General features: G+C 37.5%; 1 long non-coding RNA gene across 1 annotated transcript; it reads left to right on the top strand.

The window, feature by feature from the left end:
* The first annotated feature begins 1,825 nt into the window (after positions 1 to 1,825).
* LOC115920863 lies at positions 1,826 to 13,166 on the top strand. Its single transcript, XR_004062579.1, has 4 exons — positions 1,826 to 2,381; positions 3,769 to 4,000; positions 11,887 to 11,962; positions 12,980 to 13,166. It is a non-coding gene; the product is annotated as an uncharacterized LOC115920863 (long non-coding RNA).
* Positions 13,167 to 20,537: the final 7,371 nt, after the last annotated feature.

Here is a 20,537-nt window from a genome sequence, read left to right as displayed (position 1 = left end):
GTATGACATCACACTTTGGCCAGTATGACATTACACTTTGGTATTCTATTCTTTTCAAAAGGTATTCACAAGGCACCTCCATGGCTTCGGTAGTGATTATTCTAAAATATGGGACAAATATTCTTGGACTAACCCAGATATACATGTAGATAGTCACATGGGCAGAGGTCAAAGGTCATTATCATCACTTAAGTTAAAACTTGAGTAATATTGATAGGAAAAAATCATTTTCCTTTAGTTTTTATAGATGTATGTTTCATTAGTGCAAATTCAAATATAAAAACATTCCTTATAGTGATAGTATTTTCTATAGATGTATCTTGATAATGTTTTTCTCTTTCATTTTAGTTTTTGGTTCTGCATGCAATCTATGTACATTAAGAAATATATAGAATAAAGATTGAAAAGATATCAAATAGTCATTTTCTAAAACTACTATGGAATGTAGTTGTATTAAAAGTGATTCAATATTTTCTAATTAAAGTTGTCTTCTCTGCTTTCTTTGTCCGACACACTTGTAGTCACTAAGCCCTAGCTCTTGGTGTAATTTTTGGTTTTGTTGTTTGTCATTCACCCTCTCTCTGTGTGTCTCTCTCTCTCTCTCTCTCTCTCTCTTTCTCTTTCTCATCTCTCTCTTCACATTTTTTCCTATTTCTCTTATCAATCTGTTTGTTTTCTGTAATATAGCTTGTCACAATATTTTGATCCCGTTTTGGAAGGAACGTATTTCTCTCTGTCCTATACGTGCCCCCCCCCCCCTTCTCTCTCTCTCTCTCTCTCTCTCTCTGTAAAAATTTAGGGACGGATGTGTTTGATATTCCATTATAAGTGAAGGTGCTATTTGAAAGATGTAAAACTAAGAACCGAGGAGCTAGTATCCTTTATTTTTTGTTAAATCATTATAAAGCGGAAGTTAGATTTTGTCTATGCCTCCCCTATTCTTCTTTTTGTTTTTGGCATTACAGAAAATTATTCTTGGTATCTGTCATTCTCCATAGAACATTTTTCGCTTACAAAATAAGCACTGTTCAGTGACCCAAATGCTTTGATATGTTTCTATATAGCTTACATACTACGTTTACATTACATACATGATTGTATGATCTATTTTTCCTCACAATAACAGAAGTATGGTTTGTCTAGAGTAAAGGACATGTAATAAGGAATCATTGTGGAAGTAGGACCTCCTGTGTTTTTAAACATCTATCAAATATAATCTATTACTTTCATATGTATTGATTAGGCTATAAGTATAATTGTATTGAGTCTCATCTTACGTAATGTATCTTTACACTTTTGTATCTAATGTATTGTTGAGAATAAATAATAACATAACATTCCAAATCAACAACGACAACAAATACAACCCTCCCCCCCCCCCCGATAAAAAAACCCCAGCCACTGTGGAATGGACAGCTCTCTACCCAAGCAATGTGTGTTTGTGTGTACGTGTGTGTGTGTGTGAGCGTATGTGTGTGTGTGGGTGTGCGTGCGTACGGGTGTGTGTTTGTGTGTTTGTGTGTAATTGGGACAAAGGTGTGAATGATACTTAATTTTCATTTCTTGATGAAAGGATATAATCAAATGTACATAGCGCTCTTTTCGAGACACCTGTAAGTATGGATCTTTAGTGACTGGTCCCTCAGAAACCAGTGCTAAGCCATTCAGTGGCGGATCCAGGGGGGGGGGGGGGGGCGGGGGGCCCGGCCCCCCTGGAAAAACCGTGATTTTTACCTTTTAAAAATGTGCTCAATTAACAGCCTTGGTGTATTTTGTGGATTTATCATATTTAGATTCTGAATATTGAAAAGGATGCCAATAATAGTTGTACACAATAATTGTCAGTTAACATATTTTCTCTCTATCCCTCTTTCTTCCCCTCTTGTATAAGGAAAATATGAACAATTATATTATTGGGCTTTTACTAAGACAAATTGGACATTTTATCAGTTTTAAGCATGGAGAAAGAAATGGAGAGGGAATACATCACAACGAACGTTTAAAAAACCCACTAGATTTTCATTCGTGATGGATACGAATGCAAATATGGTTAAATGTGAAATAAGTAATTATAGAGCGATGATAAATAAACTCTTTGACGTTGATTCATTCACTTGTTTGGTTTGGATGATTGCCATGGCAATGATTAAAGTTTGAATAAAAATAATCAAACGAGGTGTTCTGAGGTCATATTTTTAGACACGTTGTTCGATTTTACAAAAAATGCGGTGACTTGTTCTTTACGAGCAGATGGCAGATAAAACTAGAAGCCATCTGGACAGTACTTCACCAGAAAGCTGGATAGAGACACTTCGTCACATCAAGCTACGAGAAAGTATATGATTATCTCACCGGCGAATTCTACTCCGCAACGAAATCAGGTAGGCCCAACTACCCCTTAAACGTGATGTCTGTTGTATACGAGGCGTCTTTCTGACTGCGTCAGTTTGAAATTGTATTGATAATGATTATTTAGGAGTGCTAACACCAAAAGTACCTTATTGCTTACAAAGTAACAGAATGTGAATTGCAAAGTGTTTATGATTGTTTATTTCTTCTAAAATCATTTTGCCAACTATATCTTTGATATTTATTTTTTTTTTTTAAAGTGAACTTCAATTTGTAACTGATATCTATAAATGTATTTTCTTATCATATTTTAATGGCCAAGAATATTATTTACAAATTCTGCATGTAAAAATCAATTCTTGTACACATAACAATGTGAACGATATTATTTAATAAAAGATCCCTGTGGAAGGGGGAAAAATGTTGTAAACATTCATTGGAAATACATTTTAAGAAAACGATGGGCATGTATGTTCAGTTTTTCAATGCATTCGTTAATGATACCGTTTTTTATGATACATGTTCTGCCGTGCCTTCATCTGAGCCGAACAGGAATCTTTTTAAAAATATTAAAATATCGTATATTTTTTTAATTCATACGTCTAATGCATGTATTATACACACGAATATGCATAGAATATGAATGATAATTCAGTTGTTATTTTTATTATAAAAGTGGCCACTTGAAATAACACTCAATCACATGAAAGAAAATAATGTATTTTTAATTTCAAACGTAAATAAAACATAACATTTGACCTGTTCATGTATGAAAATGTATTTGTTAAAATATAATAGTTACATTCACTGCGTACATATCCGCTTCAGGTTATGCAAAATCTAGATCTGGATTATTATCATTGAATAGAAACCAAACAGATAGTACAAATCAAATTAAATGAACAATCATTGTGAAAATTGAAGAAATAAAAATATGCATACATACGCAAAAAAAAAAAAAAAAATGTGAAGAGAAACATAAAACTCATAGATATATGTTTTAAAAGAGTTGGGTTAAATTTTACACATAGGAGGTAAAACAAAAATAGGACCATACATATGGTTTGTTGGGTTAGACTTTATACCAACACTAGTTAGTGTTTTAACAAAAATGGGTACATTTTACCCTACAAACATGTTAAAACAATTAGTATTTTTAAAGCAAATTACAATATAGAAAGGTAGGTTTAAGTTAAGTGTGTCTGAGTAATGTTATACAACGTGGTATTCTGTAATGTCTTGAGGCAAGGACATTCTAAAACAAACGCAACTTCACACTTCCAAATTACATGATCAAACTTTATTCATAGTCCTGTAGAAGTTTTTCAGTTATGCTGATACTCTTAATTGTGTTGCAATTTCACCGTAGCTTTGACCAAATGATCAAAATGTATTCCATGTTGATTCTATTTTCCTTAGACCTTGAAAATGGCTTCAAAAACCCTGATTGCTCTCTACTTTCTGATTGCCTTGGCCGTGGCAGCAAGTGTTTTAGTCGAGGACTCGGATGAGTTTTACAATGCTGATGCGTTGAATGTCGATGAAGATGAGATCAACAATTCTGATGCGTTGAATGTCGAGGGAGATGAGATCGAGAGCGACATGCACGAAACAATTATAAGAAAGAACAACAAGAAAGAAGAAAAAAAAAGTAAGCAATAATGTGTGATGTTGTCAACCAACTAATCGAATAACTAAAGCATAATAATTACAAAACAATCAACCTCAAGAAATTTCCAAAAGCCGTATGCTTATGCGGTCACCTATTAAAATGTGCAAACATGATAAATGATGTTTTTTACATCATCCGATCGAACCGATTTGAAGAAAGTGTGCGCTGAGGTTTCATGATAGAGAAGGGAATGTTTCATGATAGAGAATGGAAGTTGTCAAATTTGAATGCTATCAGAGTTGTTTTCAGTGTTGAAATTATATGCATGTTATTCTCTTTCCATTCCCCCTAAAACAATAACCTTAAGAGGATCTAAATACGTAATTCATAATTATTCAATTTACATTGGTAAACAAAAAAAGAAAAACAATTTAAATCAGTTAAAATTCCGGAGAAAAACGCTAAAGAGCATTTGATAACGTGATTTTTTATCTAAATTCAGTTTGTTTATAAAAATGTGCCATATCGAAAAGATATTGTACGTTTTCCCTTGAAATGAATTCTACATATGCAGTGTATATATTGCTTATTGTGTTTATGTAATGATTATATATTTTGTATTTGAGCAATTAGAGTCTATACCAAGAATCAAATGTTTTTCATTTAATATCATCGATCGTTTGAAGTTACAGTGAATAAATGAAACAATGCGTTTCCAGAATAATATTACTTTGGGGCATTCTAACAAAACATAAACGAATGATTCTGTTGTTTTGCAAAAAGCACACACATTTTCACTAATAACTTTTCATTTACATAAATGACATCTGAAGAGTAGTATACAGTGCAGGCGCGGATCCAGGATTTCTTAGGGGGGGGGGGGCCCAAATTTGAAATTATGCGAGCCAAATATTGGTACATAATGGTGACCAGCAGTGATGTAATTAGGGGGGTGGGTGCAGGGAGGGCGTGTTTCCCACCCACCCTCCTCCGCGAAGTGCGGAAGCTTTGACATTTCAATAAATTATTAGAGAAAGAAGACGATTCGTTTTACCGTTCCCAAAAATAATCCTCGTCTGAATTATGTCCCCCCCCCCCCCCTCGCGCGGAAGCTTTAACGTTTCATTCAATCATTAGAGAAAGAAGACAATTCGTTGTGTCGTGTTATCGACTCCTAATCTTCGTCTAAATTCAGTTTCCCCCCTCCCGCGCGAAGCGCGAAAGATTTTTTTAGAGAAAGAATACCAATCGTTGTAACGTTCTCGACTCTTAATCCTTGTCTGAATATCAAAAATGTTCTTTGTCTACACCCTTTTCTTCATACGTCCCCTTCCTTTTCACTCCTCTATTTTTTTGGCCGGCGGTTTTTGGGGGACCATACTGCCCCCCTGGCTACGCGCCTGCAGTCAGATGAACATATTATGTTGATACCTTGTCCGCCCCCGGAAGGTCAGGGGTTTAAGGCAATAATTTACGGTCAGATTAGCACTCAGGGGTCCGCCTTAGGGCCCTAGGCGGGGTCCAGAGGGCAGAGCCCCGGAAGTTCAGGGGTTTTAGGCATTTAATTACGGTCAGATGAGCATTATTTTGATACCTAATTGTGACACTGGCAGGTCCCTAATTGGCGTGGGGTTCAGGGGTCGGAGCCCTTGGAAGCCCAAGGGTTTTAGGCACTCAATTATTCTACCTCATCGTATGGGAAATGTTGTTTCCACAGAGTTTTTGGATAATCTAATTACAAAAATAATGATAGCATTCAAGAGAGTGCGTTTCTATCTACTAGTAGGTGTTTTTAAAGTTTTTAATTTAGGCACAGGCTTTGGAGTTATAGTTTAATGGATTTTGTCTGACATTTTCTTGGGTTATGTAAAATGGATTTCAAGTTTAAAGATAATAGTCACGTTTGTATAGAGCTCCTATGTGTCTAAACGCCTTACATATTACCCCGGTCATTGGATTCCATTGCTAACAAAAAGTCGTGTATAGGTTTACTAGGAGATCCTCTCCGAAGCCGCTATCAATGTTATTGGAGACAGTCGAGTTATGGTACGTTGTTCCTTAATCATGGTCTATATAGCTCTTTGAGCAAATGCTGAACCGTGTATAATATTTTGATTATGATCTACGCGTAAAAACACATACACATATCAACATATAATTTAACTCGTGATTAAAAATGTGGATTTTCTATACCTTCACATTTTGTCTCATTTACATATAGATAGAACTTTTCTTGGCCACAGAAACCAACTCTCCTTTAAACACAAGTGCCATATGGTATTACTTTATCTCCCATGTCATTGATGGTTATTAGGTGGTTATTTTACCTGACTGCTTAAAAAGCATAATGCTTGTAAGTAAGCAACCAGACGGCCGACCAGGCGCGGATTCAGGATTTCTTGGGGGGGGGGGGGGGGGGCCAAATTTGAAATTATGCAAGCCAAATATTGGTACGTAATGGTGACCAGCAGTGATGTAATTGGGGGGGGGGGGGTGGGTGCAGGGAGGGACGAGTTTTCCCCCTCCCTTCTTCGCGAAGCGCGGAAGCTTTGACATTTCAATAAATTATTAGAGATAGGAGACGATTTCTTTGTACCGTTCCCCAAAATAATCCTCGTCTGAATTATGTTCCTCCCCCCTCACGCGGAAGCTTTTACGTTTCATTAAATCATTAGAGAAAGAAGACGATTCGTTGTGTCGTTATCGACTCTTAATCTTCGTCTAAATTCAGGTTCCCCCTCTCGCGCGAAGCGCGGAAGATTTTACGTTTCATTAAATTATTAGAGAAAGAAGACGATTCGTTGTAACGTTTTCGACTCTCAATCCTTGTCTGAATTTCAAAATGTTCTTTGTCTACTCCCTTTTCCTTTTCACTCCTCTCTTTTTTTGGCCGGCATTTTTTTGGGGACCACCCCACCGCCCCCCTGGCTACGCGCCTGCGGCCAGATGAACATTATGTTGATACCTTTTCCGCCCCGGAAGCTCAGGGGTTTAAGGCAATAATTTACGGTCAGATTAGCACTCAGGGGTCCGCCTTAGTGCTCTCGGCGGGGTCCAGGGGCAGAGCCCCCGAAGTTCAGGGGTTTTAGACATTTAATTACGATCAGATAAGCATTATTTTGATACCTAATTGTGACACTGGCAGGTTACTAATTGGCGTGGGGTTCAGGGGCGGAGCCCCCGGAAGCCCAAGGGTTTTAGGCACTCAATTACGGTCAGATGAGTATCAAGGGGCCCGCCTTAGGGCTCTTTGTCGGGTCCAGGGGGCAGAGCCCCCGGAAGTTCAGGGTTTTAGGTGTTTAATTACGGTCAGATGAGCATTTTTTGATACCTTATTATTTTGTGACACTGGCAGGAAACTATTTGGCGTGGGGTCCAGGCGGCAAAGCCCACAGAAATCAGGGGTTTTAGGCATTAAATTACCAACATATGAGCATCTAAGGGTCCGCCTTAGGGCCCTAGGTGGAATCCAGGGGGCAGAGCCCTCGGGGTTTTAGGCATTTAATCATGGTCAGATGAGCATATTTTGATACCTCATTATAATGTGACACTGGCAGTTAACTATTTTTTTTCTTTCTTGCTCTCTTTCTTTCTTTTTCTCTTTAATATACTTTTTCAAAAAAGTGGGTGGTGGGGGGGGGGGGGGGGGTGGGGGTTCGAGGATCCCGATCCCCGCCGTTCCGCGAGCCCTGACATGAAGGCATCTCAAGAAGCATTTCCTTGTCTGGCTGTAAATTTAGGAGTTTGTCATTTTCCAACAAACGCATTAAAAAAGTATAATATACTTAAAATTATGTTATTTCAGCATTATTTGTAAATCACCGTTATAGAATTAGAAATAAACCACGTTTGAATTTTATTTCCCCCCCCCCGATCTACACCATGTTGGCGGGAAAATTGCAACTGATATCCCTTACCTTTCTTCATTCTCTTTCTTTTTCTTTCCCTTTCTCTCCTCTTTTCCTTTCCCTTCCCTTCCTTCTTTCTCTTTTATGTTTGCTGGAGGAGGGCAAGGTCATTTTGGCCCCACCCCGCTCCACACATTGTTGCATGGCGGGATTAAACCGCAACTGATCTCCCTTTCTTTTCTACTTTTTCTTTCTTCTTCCTCTTTTTTGTGCCCTTTTAGCTCTCCTCTTTTAAGGCAAGAGCCTTTTGTCCCCCCCCCCCCCCTCCGATCCACAATCTGTTGGCGGGAAAATTGCAACTGATATCCCCCTTCTTTTGTTTTCTTCTTTCTCTTTCTTCCTTCCCTTTATCTCCTCTTCTTTTTTGTCTTTCCCTTTCCTTCCTTCTATTTTTAGTTTTTGATTGGGGGAGGCAACAGCCTGGGAGGCAAGTCCTTTTGCCCCACCTCCCCGATCTCCTTCATCCCTCTTTTCCTTTCTTCTTCGTCTTCTTTTTTTCCCTTTCTCTCCTCTTTCCCTTTCCCTTCTTTTCCCTCTCTCTGTCTCCTTTTTTTTTGCGGGGGGGGGGCCAAGGCCCGCTCGGCCCCCCCCCTGGATCCGCGCCTGATATTACAGTGAAGTACTTTCAAATTGAATGGTTTCACTTTATTGCTTTGTATTACCTTAACTTTGAATTTCAATATCTCTCTCGAGTCAAAATCGATAGGAATGTTACATTCTTCTTCCCAATGCCCTAATACAATTGGATTACTTTCCTTGAATTCACACAATAAACTATAACAATATTTTGATTTCATTGATGATAATCTAATAGCATCACCTGTTCTGACTTCAAAAAAAGTAATTACCATAATCGTGCACAACACATGTTTCGTCCTCATGCTGAGTGATGAACCTCTAGATAAATTCGTGTGATCCATGTTTTAGGGATAGTTTCCTGTATAAAATGTCCATTTTCTATAATATCATTAAATATGAAAATCCCCTAGGTAAATCATTTTTTAGAAATATAATGTTTTGCTGTCAAGTTGTATATTGCTATTGTACCCTCTTTCTTTATTTTGAATTATTTTTAACGTTTGAAAATTCAACATTTCTAAGTTCACTCCAGGAAACAAGCAAATTAACATTAAAATCAGGTATATTGTGTTTTGAGCAACGCATCAACATATCTTTAAGAAAAGATTTTTTTGTTGATATCAAAGACAACGGACATATTTGTACAATCGAATATTTAAACATGTATTTCCAAGGTATGGGTATTTTCTTAGAGCCTCGAGCTTTCAGTATTTAGAGACTTGACAGTAATACTGTATATATTACTACTCTGCCTGATTTTCAAGGCCATAACTTTAACAACATGAATAAACAAAAGTGCAGAAAACGGACAGCCTTGTCTAAATCCCCGCCTTATTTGAAATTGTTTATACACCCAACCATTGCTAATAAAACTATCAATCGCATTAGTATAAATTACCTTGATCCAGCCATTGAATGATTCTTTAAAATTAAATTTATATAAAAACTAAAACAAAAAATCATGATTAACCATATCAAAAGCTTTTTTTTAATTAAGAAAAACAAAAATACCAGGAAGATTTCCATATTCACAATATTAAACAATATCTTGGACTAAACGTAAATTTTTCTTAGCTGAACGTTGCTGCAAATAACCTGACTGATCAAAAGATACCAATTTATCTATAACATATCTCAGTCTTTTAAATACCTCCTTTGGTAGAAATTTAGTATCCAATTATCTAAAATACAATTATCCCCTTTCTTATATAACAACGTAAGAACCGCTATTTTAGAGGTTTCTGTTAATTCTTTTTGTTTAAAACCTTCATTAATACATTTTATTGCCGATGTTTTAATTTCTTCCCAAAGGCATTACTAACATTTTACAAATAGACCAGCATTACCAGATGACTTATTGTTTTTCATAGACAAAATAACTTGCCGAAATTATTGTTCAGTAATCAGTCCTTCACAAGACAACGCTTCGTTTTCCGTTTAAGTAGGTAGTTCTATTTTATACAGGCTAGCTCCATCTATAAAACTTTTATATTTCACTAAGGATTGTTTCTTGGTTTGTAATACGTTTCATTTCCTTTTTAATACAATTAATTTCTTTCCTCTTTCCGTTTCTTTTTTAGTCTTCAGAAAATATTTCGTTGATTTTTCACCATATTCCATCCATTTTAGTCTTGATCTAATGAAAGCTCCGCTACATTTATATGTTAACAATTGATCTTATTCATTTTAATTTTTTCCCTTTTCTCTAAATTTTCTTCAGGTGGATTTTCGCCATTTTCATTACTAAACTGTAGTTGTTCAAAAATTTATTCTTTTTTGCATTTTGCTTTCGCTTCGAATATTTTGTAGTATATCCTTTAATTTAGATTTTGCACATTTCCCATTTCATTTGCGCATTTGGGTCTGAATTGTCTAATTTGAATTTACGAATCAAATTTGTATATTCACCTTAAAGTCGGCATTCTGAAAAAGTGAATTATTAATTATTATTCCATGAACCACATCCTTTAAAAGTGTTAGAGGTTTTCAGTTTTAAGGTGACTGCACAATGGTCATATTTTGGAAGTGGTTTTATTTTAGTTGTTTGCATATAACACAAACGTGAATCTGTTACAAGCTAATAGTCAAGAAGTTAAATATATTTAGTGGCAATTAACGTCAAGAGTATTGTTGCCTAAATGGAAGCATTTTTCGTCAAACATCAGTAAACGCTTGATCGATTTCCTAAACCACTCAAGCTGTTTATATGCATACGACAGGGTGTCTGACAGGGTGTCTGACAGTGAAGTCTAGAAGGTAAACGGGTTTCCTTGCATAATCCCTGCTAATGTTTACTTTTCACACTTTTTCACAGATAGGACATACATGTATGACATTTTCATAATCTCTCCAAAGTTCTACAGAATTTGAGGTTGGCTGCAAAAGGGACATATAAAGTATCTTTAACATGGGATATGGTTTTGAAATGTTACTGTTTAGACTGGATGCCAATTTATTGTGTCGCTATGGTACACATTTTTTTGTGTGGATACCCCCCCCCCTGATAATAGGTACCCTTTTCCGCAAAAATGACCCTGAAAATTGGGTATAGGTTGGGTGGCTTCCGAGCGGCACAGCCCCGCCTGAACCAAATCTGCCGAGTGCCCCCCCCCCCCCAGCAATCCCTTTGATAAAAAGCTTAATTTTAATTGCTTATTCATCCCTTTGATCATTACCGGATCATTTCTTTGATGAAAGGTCAGTTTGTTACGGGTAAAATCTGCTAGTTTGTATAATACGCATGCTGTGACCCAGTGAAACCAGTGGCCAAACTCTGTGCCCGTGAAAGGTCACGGATACTCCCGGGTGTAAGTGAGAGTATCCACACGGTCAACGCTACCATCTAGTCGTGTTAGCGAATTACTCCTGGATTTTACCAGGAGTAAATGGGTTTGGGTAAAGGTAGGTTTAGCTAATAACACGATCATCGTTCAGACGGTCACTACTCCGACCTCTACACCTACCTCACCATATTTACCGCGACTAGCTCTTAACACGACCTTTACCCCAGGGTAACTTGCCTCCGTCTGAACAAGACTATAGTGTCAAATACGGGTAGAACCAGGCGCGTACGCAGGGGCTTTTTATGTTTATGTTTTGTGTATGTTTTGGGTAACTCCCACCCCCCTTTAGATTTTTTGACCCGATGGGTCAAAATTTCAAATTTCGGGACCCCCCCCCCCCCAAAAAAAAATGTCCTCTTACCCCCCCCCCCCCCCTACCCCGCTTATGCAGCGGCTAACTGAGTCGTTGAGATTTTGTGGGATCCCCCCCCCCCCCCGCTTATTCAGCGGCTGGCTGAGTCGTTGCGAAAAAAATTGGCCCGATTTAAAAAAAAACCTTGAAAAAATCCTGCGTACGCCACTGGGTAGAACAGTGTTTTGTTTTAAATTGTAATCCAGTTGTGATAAGCTTCATTCTCTCCTCTTGGTGTTACAGGCTTGCACTCGGCCCTACCCTATGGCAACGAATAGTTTCGATAAGGCGCAATCTGCACCTTGGACTCGACCAAAAGGTATGTTACCGTTTAGGATGTCGCTGTTTTAGCGTACATCGTGAATCTGCGATATGAATTTCTTTTAATAATTAAAATAAAATATATGAATATCTGTCCAATCGAGTAAAAATTAAGTTAATTTCCGTATTAATATATTGTTGTCTCTCTGGCGATGATATCGTCACTAAATATGTCTTTTTGTGGATATTTTCCTTCCAAAAAAAGACGAAAATAACAGCAGTTTTTAGGGCCTATGAAAGTCTTGACGTGATCTCTGATCTCTCAAAGTACATAATTGTATTGGTAATATTTACGATGGTTCACCGGCATGGTAATTATAAATGAGTTTGTTGTTTTAAAGACTACAAAAGAGTACTAAACAATCATGACACAAGATGGCTTTTAAGTTTGCACACTTTGGATTTAAAAAAAGACTGTGCATAACATTTAAAAAAATAACATTATGAAGGGCATGTTTATTTCCTTAAAGTCAGGCTCGAACAACCATTGTTTAACAATAGTATGATAAAACAACTAAGCACGGCATGATAACTTCCTCTGTTTTAGGATTGACCTTTCGGATAGAGGGAATGGAGTTCTTTTTAATCAAGTATAGTTACTTATAATAATTGACAGAATTATCCAATCCGTACATTTCCAATATGTATCTTCACAATCTTAAAAGAGTTGCTTGAAATTTTACACATAAGAGGGAACAAACGGACCGTGCATGTTTGTTGGGTAAGAGTTTACCAACACTGGGCAATGGTTAACTAAAGATGGGTAAATTTCACCCAATACACATGCATATTCCCATTTATACCTCGTTTGTGCACAATTTTACCTATTATTCTTAACTGCTCTAGGAGTGCACCTACACACCTAATTTGTATTTATTATCCCGCTAGCAGAATTACAACATATTGTATCTCATTTCTGTTTCTGAAATGCAATCGGTGCATGCACAAACACCCGAGAAAAAAAATCATATATTTAATAAATGTTTATATTTACCCTTTACTTTTATTTTAACAGCGTCGTAATCCTCCCCAGGAAGCAGACGAGTTAGATCTTCTCCATGTGGTCAGACGACTTCTCTGTTTATTGAGACTTTTTTCACATTAATGAGAAAAATATTTTAAAAATCATTGGTATAATCAGTCATCACTGAGATTAACCCTAAGTCCAACGGGTTCATAACCTTGCCTCTAAAATATAAAATTCAATGAATATATATATATATATATATATATATATATATATATATATATATATATATATAAAATGCAATTTTATGCCTACTTGTAGCCCAATATAGTTTTGTGTTGACAGCAGGTTAGCCAATTAACCGGAAAATTTGATCGTTTGATATAATCATCGAGTACGGTTATGTGCTTCATACGATAAATCACGAAATACTTCTGTACAAACTTTCTAACTACGGAATCAGAGGATTATCCTTAGAATGGTTCAAGAACTACCTCCACAATAGAAACCAATACATTCTCATATACGATGCACATTCTTCTATAAAGACCATTGAATGTGGCGTGCCTCAAGGTTCTATTTTAGGTCCGTTACTTTTTATTGTTTATATTAATGATTTTTATATTAATGAAATTTTACTGAGAACGATTAACTCTCAATTACGAGAAGTTGCTGACTGGATCAAGGCAAATAAATTGTAACTGAATTTACAAAAAACCAATGATATGCATTTTAGTAAACTAATTACCAGGAAATATTCTACTTGATAATACTGTCATACAACAAGTCTCTTCTACGAAGTTTCTGGGAATAATAGTAGATGATAAGCTTTCATGGAAGCTGCATGTTGATAATGTTTGTAAAATCAACTCTAGAAATATTGGTATTTTACAAGGTAAAATGTTTTTTTCCATCTCGTATACTGCTTAATTTATACTCAACTTTAGTACTTCCTTATACTTAGATTATGGAATACTTGCGTGGGGCACCTGTGGAAATACTCAACTCAATAGAATTTTACTGTTGCAAAAGAAAACAATGCGAATCATATGTCACACTTATTTTCGCGCTCATAGTATTACTAATGAACTCTTTCACGCAAATAATGTTTTGAAGATTCGCGACTTATTTTCATTGGGTATATTTATGTACACACTAGAAAAAATGAATTGCCACAAGTTCTCTCAAATATGTTTAACAAAAATACTGAATTCCATAGTTATCCCACGAGAATAGCAAGATGTTATTACCTACCAAAACCAAGAACGGTATTTTCCTGCAAGATTTTCACTTTCACTGGCCCAACATTTTGGAATGCCCTTCCCGGCACATTAAAAGAAAAACCCTTATTAAGTGGTTTCAAAAATGCCCTCAAGCACTTTTTTTTGCAAACGAATCAGAATAAGTAGTTCCCCGTTTTTGTTTTCTGGTTTCGTTTTCCCCCGTAATTCGCCAAACTGGCCATTTTTTCACATCGTAACTGTGACTTGCATATGATTTGTTTCCATATAATACTAATTAAAAATGATTCCTCTATGGCCACCGTTTCTTTTTCTCTCCCTCTCTGTCTCTTTCTCTGTCTCACTCCTCTTACACACTCTCTCTGTCTTCTGTATTCATTAATAGAAATCAATGATCTAAACAATATGTTCGGATTGTAAATTGACACATTTGTAATCAGGTGCTTTCTTCTCTGTCACATAATGCACAAGACGGTCTCATTAAATGGAATGGCGCAATAATTCCTCCTCGTATTATTTACTTTTGTTCATTTCGTGAGAGTGGTAACGATATATGAAAATAGAAGGGAGACAGAGAGACAGAGAGACAGAGAATGACAGAGAGAGAAAGAGAGAGAAAGAGAGAGATGGGGAGAGAGGGAGATAGACAGGGAGCAGGCATATCCAGCATTTCTTAGGGGGGGGGGCATTTTTTTTTTTTTTTTTGCTCCCGAAAATTCGCTCAATGGGTGGAGGGGGGGGGGGCACATATTTGTTTTGGCTCTCGAAAATTTAAAAAATCGCACCCTCCCCCCCCCCTCCCCGAGCACCGGGGGGGGGGGGGCATCTCAAAAAAGGGGAAATTACACGTTTTTTTCGCAGCCCCCCCCCCCCTGGATCCGCCACTGGGAGATTGGAGCAAGCTTGTATAAAAGAGGATAAGAGAGAGAGATTGTAGCAAGCGTGTATAGAAGCGGATACGAGAGAGAGAGAGAGAGAGTGAGTGAGAGAGAGAGAGAGAAAGAGATGGAGAGAAAGAGGGGGGTAGACATTGATCAGGCATATTAATAGAGGAGATAGATAGATATTGGAGCAAGCCTATTTAGTCTATAACCTGGCCTATTGAATTTTGATCTCCACACCTAGGCTGGTGAGCATTATGAGTTTGTTGATAACGCCATCTTCGGAGGCTTGAATCAAGTGTATGGAACAGTAGGTTGTGTAATTAAAATTTACGCGAACCCGCCAGATTCTGGACTAGCCTGTATAGAGGATATACGAGAGAGAGAGAGAGAGAGAGAGAGAGAGAGAAGAGGAAGAAACTGGATGGAGGAAAGTGATAGAAGCCCTTCCTCCTCATTCTATGGTGATGCTGTCTTGAATTAATTTAATCTGCCGAATAAGTCAGGTCACCCCCCCCCCCAAACCAGTTCCCACCTCCTAGATGGATGTACCCATGCTACAGCGCTTGTGACCTCAAAAACCATGTTATTATGTAGTTTATTAATGTAGACCTAAACCACTTCAATGCAAAACAATGCATGGTTGTTGGTTGATTGGCCGACCACGGTTTCTCTTTGAAACTGGGATTACCTGAATTATTTATGGACCTAAATATGGAATTATTAATTTATGAGAGAACAACTTGTCTTTTTGTATTTTTTTATCGATGGAAGAAGAGCAATTATCCAAAAATATACCTCCTTCTAAAAAAAGTGATATTGATTAAAAAAATATATAAAAGAATGTGAGGGGCTGCAAGGGGCAAAAATGGGTAAGAGTTCTACAATTCTCACCATAGACTGCTTAAAGGAGTTATTCGACTTGTTCTAGGGAAAAACAAAAAACAAATTGCTCAACTTGTGCTTGCGAAAATGTTTAAGAATCAGATGTGGGTGAAGGTTTCTGCCCGATTGTCTTTTCGTTTGATTAAAGAAGAATTTCGCAATTCCATCCTTTTCATTGAACAAGAAGACTGATGTAGGTTATATTACAACAAAAAATGCACTTTCGCTGACTTGTGCACTGCATGCCTGGGATATAGGAACGGATATATTGAAGGGGACTGACTGAATCTGAAAGGGGCGTTTAAGTATAGGGGCTTTTAAAAACTTTATAGCCCAATCATAAAAATACATGTACATAGTGATATTTTTGGTTTTAAAGGAATCATCCTCCCCCTACTAGCAGTTTTATAGGGTGGGTCATGGCCCCTTTTTGAAACATAAGTGAAGTACACAACTCTATGACGATTGAATGACCTTGCGTTGTGTGTGTGTGTGTGTGTATGTGTGTGTGTGTGGGAAAGGGGGTTAGTGAATTTTTGAATATTGTGTGTGCCCCCTCTTTTACAAAGTCCTGGATCTGCCTCTGCCCTCCCCTGCCCCACCCCCCTCCTCTCTCTCTCTCTCTCTCTCTCTCTCACTCCCCTCTCTCTCTCTCTTTCTCTCACTCTCTCTCTCTCACTCACTCTCACTCTCATCATAATTCTGTTTCCACAACAAGTCATAATTTCTTTCAGTTACCTTTTGGCGACCTGAAATAGGACTGTATTATATATCAGTAGGTAAGATCATCTCATCACTTTCCCCAGTTGTCTGTCTGCCTGCCCAACCCCCCCCCCTCTCTCTCTCTTCTCCCTCCCTCTCTCTCTCTCTCTCTCTCTCTCTCTCTCTCTCTCTCCCTCTGTCGCTTTTCTTTCTGTATGTTTATACATATGTATATTACATTGTAGACACCATTTCGACTAGTGTTAGACTATTTCATTTTGACTAGGGTAGGGACATTATTTGGGCTGTCACCCATTCAAATAATTTTATGAAAAACAGCTGCATTGGTACACAGAATGATCACATTTGATTGATATGGAATGTCAAACAAATTTTCTTCCAAGAACAGGCATTACCATGGGAAGCGATGCGCAGACCACTTTTCTGTGGTATTTTGTTTTGGCCACTCTTCTGTGACGTCACTAATTCAATCCCACTTACCTGGTAGAGGTTAATGTCTTGACCAGTGAGGGCAGCAGCACATCGGATCAGCTCATTCTTATCACGGGTAGGAACAAAAACGTGGAGAGAGAAGAGGGAATGTATAAAATGTAGCTGCGATGAGAAGGAGATTGCCCCCCCCCCCCTCCCTTAATTGACTCGTCTTACGTGAAATGGTGAAATACCGTGTGTGTGTTTTTGTAATGATATAGCTCACGAGTTTACACGATGATAAACTTATTGTTTATTTCTGCAGATATAAATCACAGTACATTTTATGAACATTCTCTTTTGTACTGATCAATCGAGGTTTGGTAATAATTACACTTGACTAATCTAATCATTCATGACTAAGGAGGAGGAGACGGGGAAGGAAAAGGTCGAAGCAGAAGGGGAAGATGAATTAAGAATAATAAGAATAACAAGAAAGGAAGGAGGAGGAGGAGAATAAGAAGGAGGAGGAGGAGGACATAAAACAATAAAAACCCAAAGCAACAACAATAGCAATAATCTGAAGAACAGCACCCCCCAAAAAAAAAAAGGGGGGGGGGACGACGATAATGGAGATATAAACGATGAACATAAGAAAATAAAAAGATATTCTTTTTTCTGTCTTATTAACTTTACTTTCAAGAGTGTTCCAAAAGAATATCCGGCAACTCTTTGTGCAGGAATACAGAAAAGTATTAATATAGGTTTGCAATTTATAATGGGGAAAAAAAGGGGGGGGGGCTGTAAAAATGTCGTTTATCACGATTCCAAATCTTCCACATTCCAGAGCAGTAGCACAAAAAAAAAATCATTGAGGGGGGGGGGGCATTGGGATCATGGAGGAGGTGGGAATGCTTGGACGAAAACAAGGCCAACGGAATACTACAGGGAAGGATGTTATAGAGGAACATCCTCTTTAAATTGTTCGCAGCCCATTTCTTTAAGTTGTCTCTCATTTTGTATCACCGTTAGAAGGGGATCGAGGGTGTGTGTGCCCCCTGTAACGCCACTGGGCCCACTCCACCCAAAAGAAATACCACAAAAATAGTTCTTTAATGATGCGAGGGCAATGGTTCTCCACGGCTCATTTTACGTCGGCTCCAGGTTTGTTTTCTTCTTCTTTTCTTTTCCGACTTGGGTCTATATTAGTGTACATGATCTTGTGCGCAATACATTTTGACTTCTGCAGTGAAATTTTTACCCTTTTTTTTGGGGGGGGGGGGTGCTGTTCTTCAGATTACATTGATGTAATGTATTTTTACTTTGTAACTATACAGGAGTGGAAATCCACACTCAAAGGAGTTAGTTAACCAGTACTGTAGATCAGAGTGGATTCCACTCCAAAGGAAGCCCTGAAATTAATCGTAAAAGAGTGGATATCCACTCCTCTCCACTACTCCATACCATTGGTAGTATCATTATAAGCCCACAGCACGATACAAGTTTTCTGATATTTCAATAGACTTCATTTTTTCAAACTTGTATGATTATAGGATAAGGGTTATGTTTAAGGTTCGATATAGGGTAAAGGTAAGCCCCCGTAACGATAGGATTATGTATAGCGTTGGGTTGAGTTGAACTCCGGGTTTCGATTAGTGTAGGGAACTTACTAGGCCTATATAGCTACGGCGCAACTTTCGCAGGAGTATCTGTCATACTATCGGCAAAAAGTATTTAAAGGACAAGTCCACTCGAAAAATAACTTACTTTCAATAAAAGCAGAAAAATCAGACAAACCGATCAAAAAAGGTTTGAGCTAAATTGGATAACTAATAAGAAAGTTATGAATTTTTGAAAAAGTATGTAAAACTATGGAACAATGAGAATCGCAACACAAATTGCCAAGATGGTTATCAGTTTATGACGTCATGTCCTCACAACTTCTCAATTGCTTTATATAGTTTAATCACATTGATTTCCCTTTTATCCCCCAAAACTTGATTTCCCTATGCTTTTGCCCAGGTTATATGACTTGTATCATATTGTATGCATGACATTTCCCCAAAACTTTTATGAATTTTGAAGAATTGATACTATTTTCTGAATATTGTTTATTCATAATTATTGATGTTTATATAAATAGTTTATCAAAATTCAATTTTTCATGATTTAACTGGACAAAAATTTCTCTTTATTTGTGCATCCACACACAAACACATGACTAACAATCTAACTTGGATGCTGGTGTGAAGAAATAAAATTCTTAGGGTGAAATAGGAAATTTATATTATCAATATAAAGAAAATAATTAGTGGATAGTGATGACCATACGTCACAGACTCATGAGTGAGTTGCCAATTTGTGTAGTGATTTTTCAAAGTATTTCATGTCATTAAACATTCATAACTTTCTTATTAGTTATCCGATTTTGCTCAAACTTTTTTGATTGGTTTGTCTGATTTTTTTGGTTCTATTGAAAGTAAGTTCTTTTTGGAGTGGACTTGGGCTTTAAATCTAATTATAAAAACACGCATGATGCACCTTGACAAGACACCTGCCAAGCACATCTCCGTTTAGGATGTGCGCATGTTGTCAATTCAGTGAAGTCACATAAATGTTTCTGGACTGCTAGAACACTTATCATTGCATGTAACATTGATCAATTATGACTGAGGACACATAGACGATCTAATGCGTCTTACCAGCTTGCAAAAGCCACATGGCTTCGGAAAACATTGTCTAGCCGATACGTCCACGCTAACTGTGAAGCCCGCATGGCGTAGCCACCGTTCTCCGAATTTGGGGGGGGGGGGGGGCTCAGGGGCTCACTCCCTGTGTGACCTAAAAGAATGGAGTCGCAACTTGCAAGGATTGGGATATGGTCCGGTATTTGGATGTTTTAAACCCAACTGGAGGTTCGATATTAAAGGGGTGGTACAGACCTTGTGAAACAAAGTAATTATAACTATGAAAACAATTTATCGTATATTACCTCATAGTGGTTAGTAATTAATTCTTATACAGAGGACCTTTAAATAAATGACATGATATAAAGAAGGATCGAAGTGTAAACTTATCAAAGCACAGCTTTTAGAGAGAGTTTTCGGTCTCAATATTAGGGTCGCGAAAATATGATCACTCGACTGGTCGACATATTCATTTGTGCAAATTTAATTCAAATCAATTATGTGCCCCATCTCCACTTTCTGCGAAGTATTCTAACTATTACCATGCATGATGATTTACTCAATAATGTAGACCATCGTAATCTCATTCCCCCTTTTTTTCTACGATTAAGATGAAGTACTTCTAGAGAATGTTTGAATGTACCTATCGAAATGTTACAAGGAAGCCCCTTCACCACAGAACACCTCGCCTAAACCAGAACCAGTTAAAGTACACCCCTAACATCTTGTAAACCTCCTCCTCCTGTTTCAAACGATGAGTCTTAAATACCTGCACTGC

This window comes from Strongylocentrotus purpuratus, unplaced genomic scaffold (assembly GCF_000002235.5).
Source record: "Strongylocentrotus purpuratus isolate Spur 01 unplaced genomic scaffold, Spur_5.0 spur5_scaffold_1, whole genome shotgun sequence".
NCBI classification, from domain to species: Eukaryota; Metazoa; Echinodermata; class Echinoidea; order Camarodonta; family Strongylocentrotidae; genus Strongylocentrotus; species Strongylocentrotus purpuratus.
This window is presented reverse-complemented; position numbering and strand designations above follow the sequence as displayed.